This window comes from Pteropus vampyrus, unplaced genomic scaffold, assembly GCF_000151845.1.
Source record: "Pteropus vampyrus isolate Shadow unplaced genomic scaffold, Pvam_2.0 Scaffold30, whole genome shotgun sequence".
Taxonomy (NCBI): Eukaryota; Metazoa; Chordata; class Mammalia; order Chiroptera; family Pteropodidae; genus Pteropus; species Pteropus vampyrus.
Window position 1 is genome coordinate 9,095,623 of NW_011888811.1, and position 8,835 is coordinate 9,104,457.

At 39.6% G+C, this 8,835-nt stretch overlaps 1 non-coding gene across 1 annotated transcript; it reads left to right on the forward strand.

Moving 5' to 3' along the window:
- The first annotated feature begins 5,956 nt into the window (after positions 1–5,956).
- LOC111737758 lies at positions 5,957–6,075 on the forward strand. The gene has a single exon (XR_002779549.1). It is a non-coding gene; the product is annotated as a 5S ribosomal RNA (ribosomal RNA).
- The last annotated feature ends 2,760 nt before the right edge of the window (positions 6,076–8,835 follow it).

The window sequence follows — 8,835 nt, forward strand, 5'->3', positions numbered from 1 at the left end:
GACCACACTTTGAGAATCTCTATTATAATTGATTCCCACTCCCAACTGGCCCCATTCAGGCTGAACCACATGACCAGTTACAAATGTTGACAAATGTGTTCACTAGTCAACAAATGTTGAGTATAAAAATGTTATAAGAAAATACTGTTTTTTGGCTTTAAGATGAAAGAGTATTTTAATCTTATAAGTTATTTAACCTTTAATCTCTAGATTTATTGTGTACTTACTATTTGCCACAAAGTATTCTAGAAGGCATTACATGTTTTATTCCATTTACTCCTCAGCATAATCTAATGAAGTAGATACAATGCCTGTCTCTATTTAATTGATGAAGACAATGGTGTATTTGTTTCAAGCTGCATTAATAATACCTCATATTGTATCAAGTACTACAGGATATAAAAATATTTTTACTTGCATTATCTCATTTAATCCTTAAAACATCAGAGGTAGGCAGAATATGTCCAATTTTCCTATTTTAGAGATGAGAAAACTGATGCTAAGAGAAGTTAGGTTACTTGACCAACATCTCTAGGGAATGCTCGGGCCAGGCCTCAAATCTAGATCTCCTGACTCAAATCTCATTGCTCCAGTACATCACACTACTCTATTAAAAACAAACAAACAAACAAACAAAACAAAACACCAGTAGAATGACTTTCAATTCAAGAGAGTGGACTAAATCAAAAAATTAAATTTAAAGCATGTCTTCATACTCTTTAGTAGAGTCAACCCAAAAGTAACACAAAAGGAAAAGATAGATGGTACAAAATGCTGTTTACATAGTCATGTTGAAGAAGCAGGGTGGGGGTCAGTGGAAAATTACTAAAGTCCTTCCTTTGGTAGACAGAGGAGAATTTGTAAGAGTCATCTCCATTGTGCCCACCTACGAGAACATAAATTGGACTGGAGAACCCACAAGCATCAATCGAATAGCAAACTCAGCAATAAATCTGAAGGCCCAGAGGTGTGAACCTCTCCACCTCCAGGAAGTCCTTTCCAACCTCCTCATCCCACAATGGTTCTTACTTCTTGAGAATGTGTATTTCTCTAACAGTCCACATCACACGATAGTACCTGATAATATCCGGTATTTACTATCTTCCACATATCACAAGTACATGTCTAGCCATTTGACTTCTAGAACGTAGAGACCATGCCTCTCTTTTACTTTTGTATTCAGCAGAGGATGAGCACAATTCTGGGTCCAGATGAATGATTACTAAAACTTGAAAGATATTTCTAATGGTAATAGCCATTCCACTAAAATACTGATACAGTAGCATAAAACTAACCATTTTTGAGCTTATCGCATTGTGCTGAGATTTTATTCTATGAAGTTATATTTCAGTGTACCTAATCTGACACATGTCAAATATGTAGCCAGAGTTACACAATGAAGACACATGTTTAAGACAGTTTCTCTACGTATGTGTAGGTAATATCATTTAAAACCTACTATTAAATTTTGAAATCCCAGAAATTAAAGACAGAGATGGCTGGTTAAATGTTTGATATTTACATGCAGTGCATGTAAATCAATCACAATAAAAATATATTGCGGGCATTTCCACCCAACAATTTTAATGAAAATAAGCCTCTAAATCTATATTATTGTTTGAATAAAAATGGAACTATTTTCACCACATCATTAATTAATAAACTGTACACATCTTTTCCTTTGTCTTGGAGGATGAGAATAAATGAATAGGAGAGCCCATGCTTGACAATGATACAACTGATTATTGGAAGGTCTTTTACTACTGCCTTTACCATATGGACCTCCAGTGAGCATCAGTATATGAGAACACATAAAGTTGTTGACAGCATAAAAAGGCTGATAGTCACAAAGAGCCAGAAGAAAATCCTGTTTACTGACATTTATCACCCTAGGAAAAAGGATAAAAACAAATAATAACTCCTTGTCCTTTATCTTCTGCAAAAATACTTGCCCATTATCTCTCTAAGTCTGAGAACCAAGGCCATGTCTGTGGACACAAAAATCCACTTGGGCAAAACACCTTGAGCAATCAGAAGGTAGCATGCTCAGCCTTTTCATAGGTATATGCCTGTGTATGCACATTTGCCAAGACCTAGGGAATGCCTACAACTGCATTATAGATATGGGTACACATTAAAACTACTGTTCTAAATCATGCTCACTAGCACAAGGAATCATCCACAAACTGGTCCATGACTACAGTTCTTGACCTAACTCGTCTCTCTGACTCATTACTATCCATGAGCTTCGGTGTATTTATGACCATGAGCTAGAAATGCAAGTGGAGGAAACGGACATCTTGACAAAACCAGAACAAATTTCCAGTCTAGAGACAATGAAGGCTGCCTGCCAGCCAACCCCAAGGAAATGGTACCCAATGCCCAAGACCTTTATTTGCAAACTGACCTTAAAAACAACCCCAGATTCTGCTACCTATGAAAGAAAATACTCGTGTAAAAAGAAAAGTGGTTGGAGAAGATTGGTGGCACATTTGGGCAATTATAAAACAGAATGTGGTTCCAACATAGCCTTGACTTTAATTTAAAATGCTTGATCCATAGAGAGAAAAAAAACCCGAGTTTAGACTCTAGTCCTGACTCTGCACAATCCAGTTAACAGCCTTAAGCAAATGAATGAAGCGCTCTGAGCCCCTGTGGCCTCATCATCATATGAAGATGAGACTGCAGAATCATCTATAGTAGTCATTTGCTAACTTTCAAAAATGTAACAATTACCCTTGTTGGCTGTCTTAGTTAGGGCTGCTATAATAAAAACACCATAGGTTTGGTGGCTTATAAACAACAGAAATATATTTCTCACAGTTCTGAAGCCTGAGAAGACCAAGCTCAAGGCACTCTGGCAGATCCGGAGTCTGGTGAGAGGCGGCTTCCTGGTTTACAGATGGCTGTGTTTTGGTTGTGTCCGCACATGGCAGAGAACAGAGAAAGGAAGGGGCAAGCACTCTCAAGTCTCTCCTCATAAGGATGCCAATTTCACTCATGAAGATCCCATCACCATGACCTAGTCACCTCTCAAAGTCTCCACCTTCTAATACAATCACATTGGGGTTTAGTATGTCAATGTATGAATTTGAGGGGAAGATAAATATTCAGTCTATAAAATTGGCCAAAGTTTTGACAGTTTTACTCATTGATTCCTTCAAATTTTTGAGGTGGATGTTTTTGAGTCCTGTGAAATTTTATACTTAGGTTATGCCTTAAAGCTTAGCTATTCTGAGACAGTGTTTCCCAAAGCACATGCTGCAGACTGCAAGTTCCAAAAATAATCCACAAAGAAAAGGTTATACAGTGAAATAATTTTGGAAAACATGGCATCCCATAACCTCACTTTTGTATATTTAGTATCTATATTAGCATATTAAAGACTCTAAGATGTCCTGAAGTAAACAAAGACAAAAACACACACACACACACACACACACACAAACTGTGCTTTGTTTAGCCCATAGCCTTTGCGTCCTGCAGACTTTAAAGACTTTCAAATGTCAGTATCTGCATTTCTTTGTCTGCTTCATAGTCATTATCTCTCCCTCTCCCCTAGCCCTTCCCCTTTCTCCCTTTCCATCTCCCTCTCTCTCCAAAAGGCTATTCCGCCCACTTACAGAGCAGGCCTCAAATTGCACACACACCCCAAGAGCAGCCCTCAACCAATTACTGAGGGGAGCTGAGGTGTAACTATCCCAGCTCCCTTGCTGCTTGTGCTTTATACTGTCTCCCGTAGCATTAAGTTCTACTCATCCACAGTGGTTGCTCACTTGATAAGGTACCATTTATTAGATGCCTTCCCTTCACCGTCTTACTTCCTCACTCCCCATTTCCCAAATAAACTACTTGCACACAAATCCCATTTGTGGGGTCTACTTCTGGGAAAATCCAAACTAACATGCCCAGGTTTTCCTACATATGTGTGATGACAGGTCGGTCTTCACATAACACTTTTTCAATTAGTCAAAACTCTTCTGGTGACAAATGAGAGCAGTCCAACACCAACTGGCAAAAACAGAAAAATTAATTTATTTAAGTCCAGGAATAGGCTGGCTTTCAGCCTGGTAGGGCTCAGGGTCTTGGCCAATGTCACGGTGACTCGCTCTACCTCCACGTCTGGGCTCTACATTTCTTTGTGTTGGCTTCATTCTAGCAGGCTCTTTCCATAAGGTAGAAAGATGACCAATTAGCACTGAGCTTGTATCCTCTTTTCAGCAACCTGATTAAAAAGGGGCTTCTCTTTGCCAGAGTTCTGAAAAGGGCCCAGGATGAATCTCACTGCACTGTCTTTGGTCACGTGGTCATTTCTGCACCGATTCCTGAGACAGGTAAGATGGAATGTGCTAATTGGACAGTCTTGGGCCATGTGCCCACCCTCGGACTCAGTCACAACCAAACCACATGGACCGATAGTGGGGAGAAGGATGGCCAATCAGGGTGTTGCTACCAGCAGAAAGAAATCAGTTCGAGGCAGGCACAAAATAACAGACGTCCACCCCACTCTCAAACCTTCTGTAGGACTCGCTTAGGGAGATGCTGCTCTACGGCATTCACAAGCACTTCCTCCAAAATTCCCAAGACAGTCTTTCTCGGAAAAGTTTGAAAGCACACTTTAAAAAGATCTGTCAACTTCATGTCATCCCAATATATCCTTTAATATATGTCCATTTTAATGGTGTCACCAGTTCTCTACTTGGCTTCCGGGTTTTGGTATATTTAAAGAAGCATTGATTATCAGCTTCGGCATTTCTTGTCAAATGAAAAAGACATTCCATCAATTACTTTCTATTAACCTAGATCTTCATGATTAATTTCTTCACTGTTCCTATCAAGAAAGGTGATCGAATAGCCTTAAGCCAATGAGAGAACACATTCACATCAGTGAAAAGCCTAAGGAATAATAGAGATTAGAAACGTACTCGATAAACCATCCATCCACTCCTGAAAACGTTTCTTTTTTACTTTCTTGTCTTTCCCACAGGGAAGAAAATTAAAACCCAGACACACAAAAATAAATAGAAAAAAAAAAAAAAAACAGAAAGATTTAACTGCACACTTGTGGTTTTATTGGTTTTCCTAGAATTTACTACAATGCCAGAAAGTAATTTATAAATAATGGCAAGCACAGATCACAACCAATATCACGTGAACAAAAGGAAAACACCTCAAGAATGTTTTAATTGGCAAGGAAATATTCATCTGTGGCTGGAAGAGCCAAAAGAGAAGAGTAAGTTTCACATACCAGCCTCGGAAAGCATTATCGGTTTTTGTATTCAAAAACAATATTATATTGTCTTTCTCATTTTTTTTCCTATTTTGTTTCTCTGCTCTTAAACCCAGTCTCCCAGAAGAACCTCGCTGAAGTAGGGACACTCCATATCATTAGAGGAGCCGTTCCGCCACTTTCTTCCATCTTGCTTTGATCATTCTCTACTTTTTAAGAGAAGGGTCTTGTGTCATTTCTATTTTAATGGCTACCCTGACAAATATAATTCCTGCTGTTTATCGTTAAGAAGATATGTAGTATAAAATCATACCATCTCAAAGTTCCCTGGTCTACCAAATGGATAAGCAGCTTTTCAAATATAGAACAAAGGCCCCTTTGACTTTTCGGATGTGCTGTGTACTATGCTCTCGAGTGTGCAAGCTTGGGAAGGGCGTTAATTAAGTGCTGTTATTCATGCCCCAAGTGGCTGCACCCTCTCACCCAAGTGCATTTCAAATGGGCACACTCCCATTTTTGTGAGACTCTACTCTCCCCTAGATACTCTAGGACTGCCTCAATACCAAGCCTAGGCAGCCCAAGCAAGGAGGAACATGAAAAAACTCGATAATAGGGGCCAGTAAATAAATGGTGAGACACCAGTTCCATTCAGCCATAAAAAAAAAAAAAAACTACCCCCAAAAATATTAATGATGTGGAAAAATGCCAACAATAAAACATTTGTTAGTCTATGGCCATGCCACCCTGAACGTGCCCGATCTCATCTGATCTCAGAAGCTAAGCAGGGTCGGGCCAGGTTAGTACTTGGATGGGAGACCACCTAGAAAGACTAGGTGCTGTAGGCATTTAAAAAAAAATTGTTAAAGAATGAGAAGAAATAAACTCAAATATTAACAGTAATATTCTATCTCTAGATAAGATTACGAGCGGGTTTTTTTTCATGTTTTTCTGTTTTTCCCATGTTTTCTTCAATGACTATGTTACTTCGTAATCAGGAAAAAACAAAGGCTAAATATTGAAAAATACAAAAAAGCCTCTGTAAAATGCCGTAGCTGGTAGGACCAAGGTCATTGCTACAAAAGTCAGAGCCCTACATTCCTTTCGACATCAATAAATCACCTCATTACACACACTTACATATATGTAATGCGTATATATATATATATTACATTGTGGACAACATTGGAGGCTTCTAGATTGCCAGTGCCACCTCACAACTTCTTCACTGTCCCAAAAATGCTTAGTACAGTGCTTTGTGCAAAATAAATGTTCAAGAAATATAGTGCGAATTGATATACGAGAGCACGGTGGTCACAGAACAGGTGTGATTAGGCAGGAACCATCATGGGACAGGAAGAACTAAGGGTCCAAGGCTCTGGAGCCTTGAAACTTCAGATAAGTATTCGAAATCAAAGATGATGGGAGGGTCAAAGTTCCAGGAATTCAGGCAGGGTTTACGGGATTAAAAGATTAGGTGGTTATAACAGTATCTAGGAAGTCAAGTGAGTCAGTGGCCGTGACAGCCAAGACAGCAAAGCAATGCTAAGTCTGCTTCCAAGTTTCTTCTCACAAAGGTGGTCCTAGGAGCAAGTGTGCTTTGTAGTTACTCAGAGTTGCCCCCTTGCATACACCAGGTCCAGATAGTTTGACTAAAAACAATTTGGCCACAGAAACTTAGCTGAGTGATTCGGGCCAATGATGAAGGATTCATTGAAACAACCTAGTCCCACAATAGAATGTCTTTTAAAACGTCATTAATTGTTTTTACTAAATTTCAAAAACAACGCATTCTCATTAGAGAACTATCTTGGATGACTAATAAGTACATCAAACTTAAGGTGTCCAAAACTGAGCTCCTGACGTTGCCTCCCAAACTCTACCTTCCTGCAAACCACCCCTCTCAACTAATGCAGTTCCATCCTTCTATTCCCCCAGACCACAAAATTTGGATTCATTCATGACTTTTCTCTGTCCCTTACCCCATATCCTGTGTACATACAACCAAATCCTATAGACTAATTTCAAAATATATCAATAATTCAACCACTTTTCACCACTTCCGCTTCAATCACCTTGGTCCAAGCCACCATCATCCCTTAGCGATGGTTTCCTGCTTCCACCATTGTCCCTGCTATGGATGATTCTCTAAAGAGCAATCACATTGATGTGCCTAAAACATAAGTCAGACTAGGTCACAGCTCTGCTCAGAAGCCCCGCGGTGCCTTTCCATCTCACTCGGAGTAAAAGCCTAAGTCTTCACAAAGGCTTGCAAGGCTCCGCACGAGCTGACTCTCCCATTGCCTCTTTGACTCACCCTCTCCTGCTCTTCCCCAGGGCTGACTCTGCACCAGTCACTCTGGCCTTCTTGCCTAACCATCCCCGACAAACACACACGCACGCACGCACGCTCACACACACAAACGCATGCACACGCACACTCTCCTGGCAGGCCTTTTGTACTTGCTATTCCTTCTGCTAGCACGCATTTTCCCCAGATATCCACCTGGATCACTCCTTCATTTCCTTTAGGTCTTTACTCAAGTTACCTTGACAGTGAGACCTCCCTGATGATCTTATTCAAAACTGGAACCCCTGCTCAACACTTCCCTGGCTTTATTTTTCTCTGTAGTACTTTTCACTGTCTAACCTATATTTTCCGTAAGTCTTCTATCTATTGCCTCTCCCCACTGGTGTGTACCCTCATGAGAGCAAATTTTTCTTATCTTCTTTCCTTATTGCTGTATTCCCAACATGGAGAACTGACATTTAACTTAATAAAATTTTGCTGCATCGATTGATAAAACACACAAATAAGCAAAATAAGTCCACCTACCAAAGCAAACACTATTCATACTTTGCCCAAATATTTTTCTATACATTATTGTTACTCTATAAATTTAGGATTATACCATACATACTATTTAAACCTGTGGGTTTATTTCATCTCACCATGAATTGATGGTTATTTGGGGTGTTTCAACTAAATCCTATTGTTTTGACTTTCCACTTCAACAAACACCAAAGAATAGAAATAAATGGCTGGAAGTGAATTTGAAATATAGTAAATATATAGAGAAAAAAATAAGAAAATAAACTTTAAATGGCAAAAATTCTTAAGGATAAATAAAGGGTACAAAGCAGTCCTACTCATAGACCAAAATTATCAAGACTTTGGAATTAGTGCCTGAAGAACATCCACTTTGTTTTTGTTTGTCCTTTTACTAAATAGTTATGTTGACCAATTTATTTTTGACTAAATCGTTTTCAGTTGAATAACCTGGAGTTGGTATTGGCAGCAGTCAGTAGAGACACAGGGCATCCTGATTCTGGCAGAAGCAGGCGCAGAGAGTTTAGAATCATAAGAGATCATCATGAATGTTCTCCACGGAAGACTTCAGGGCCCGAGACCTCAGAAACTACCCTCCACTTCAATTCCTGTCACATTAGGACAGAAACACCCCTCACCTCCATACTCCTCAAGGACGGGCAACAAAGCCTAGCCAGACCTCTCTGAGATTTTCAAAGAAGAATCCTGGCACTGCTCAGAAGAATCAGAGGGATATTCTAGAGCCAAAAGCCAATGGGAGCGATTTTTGGAGTCCAGT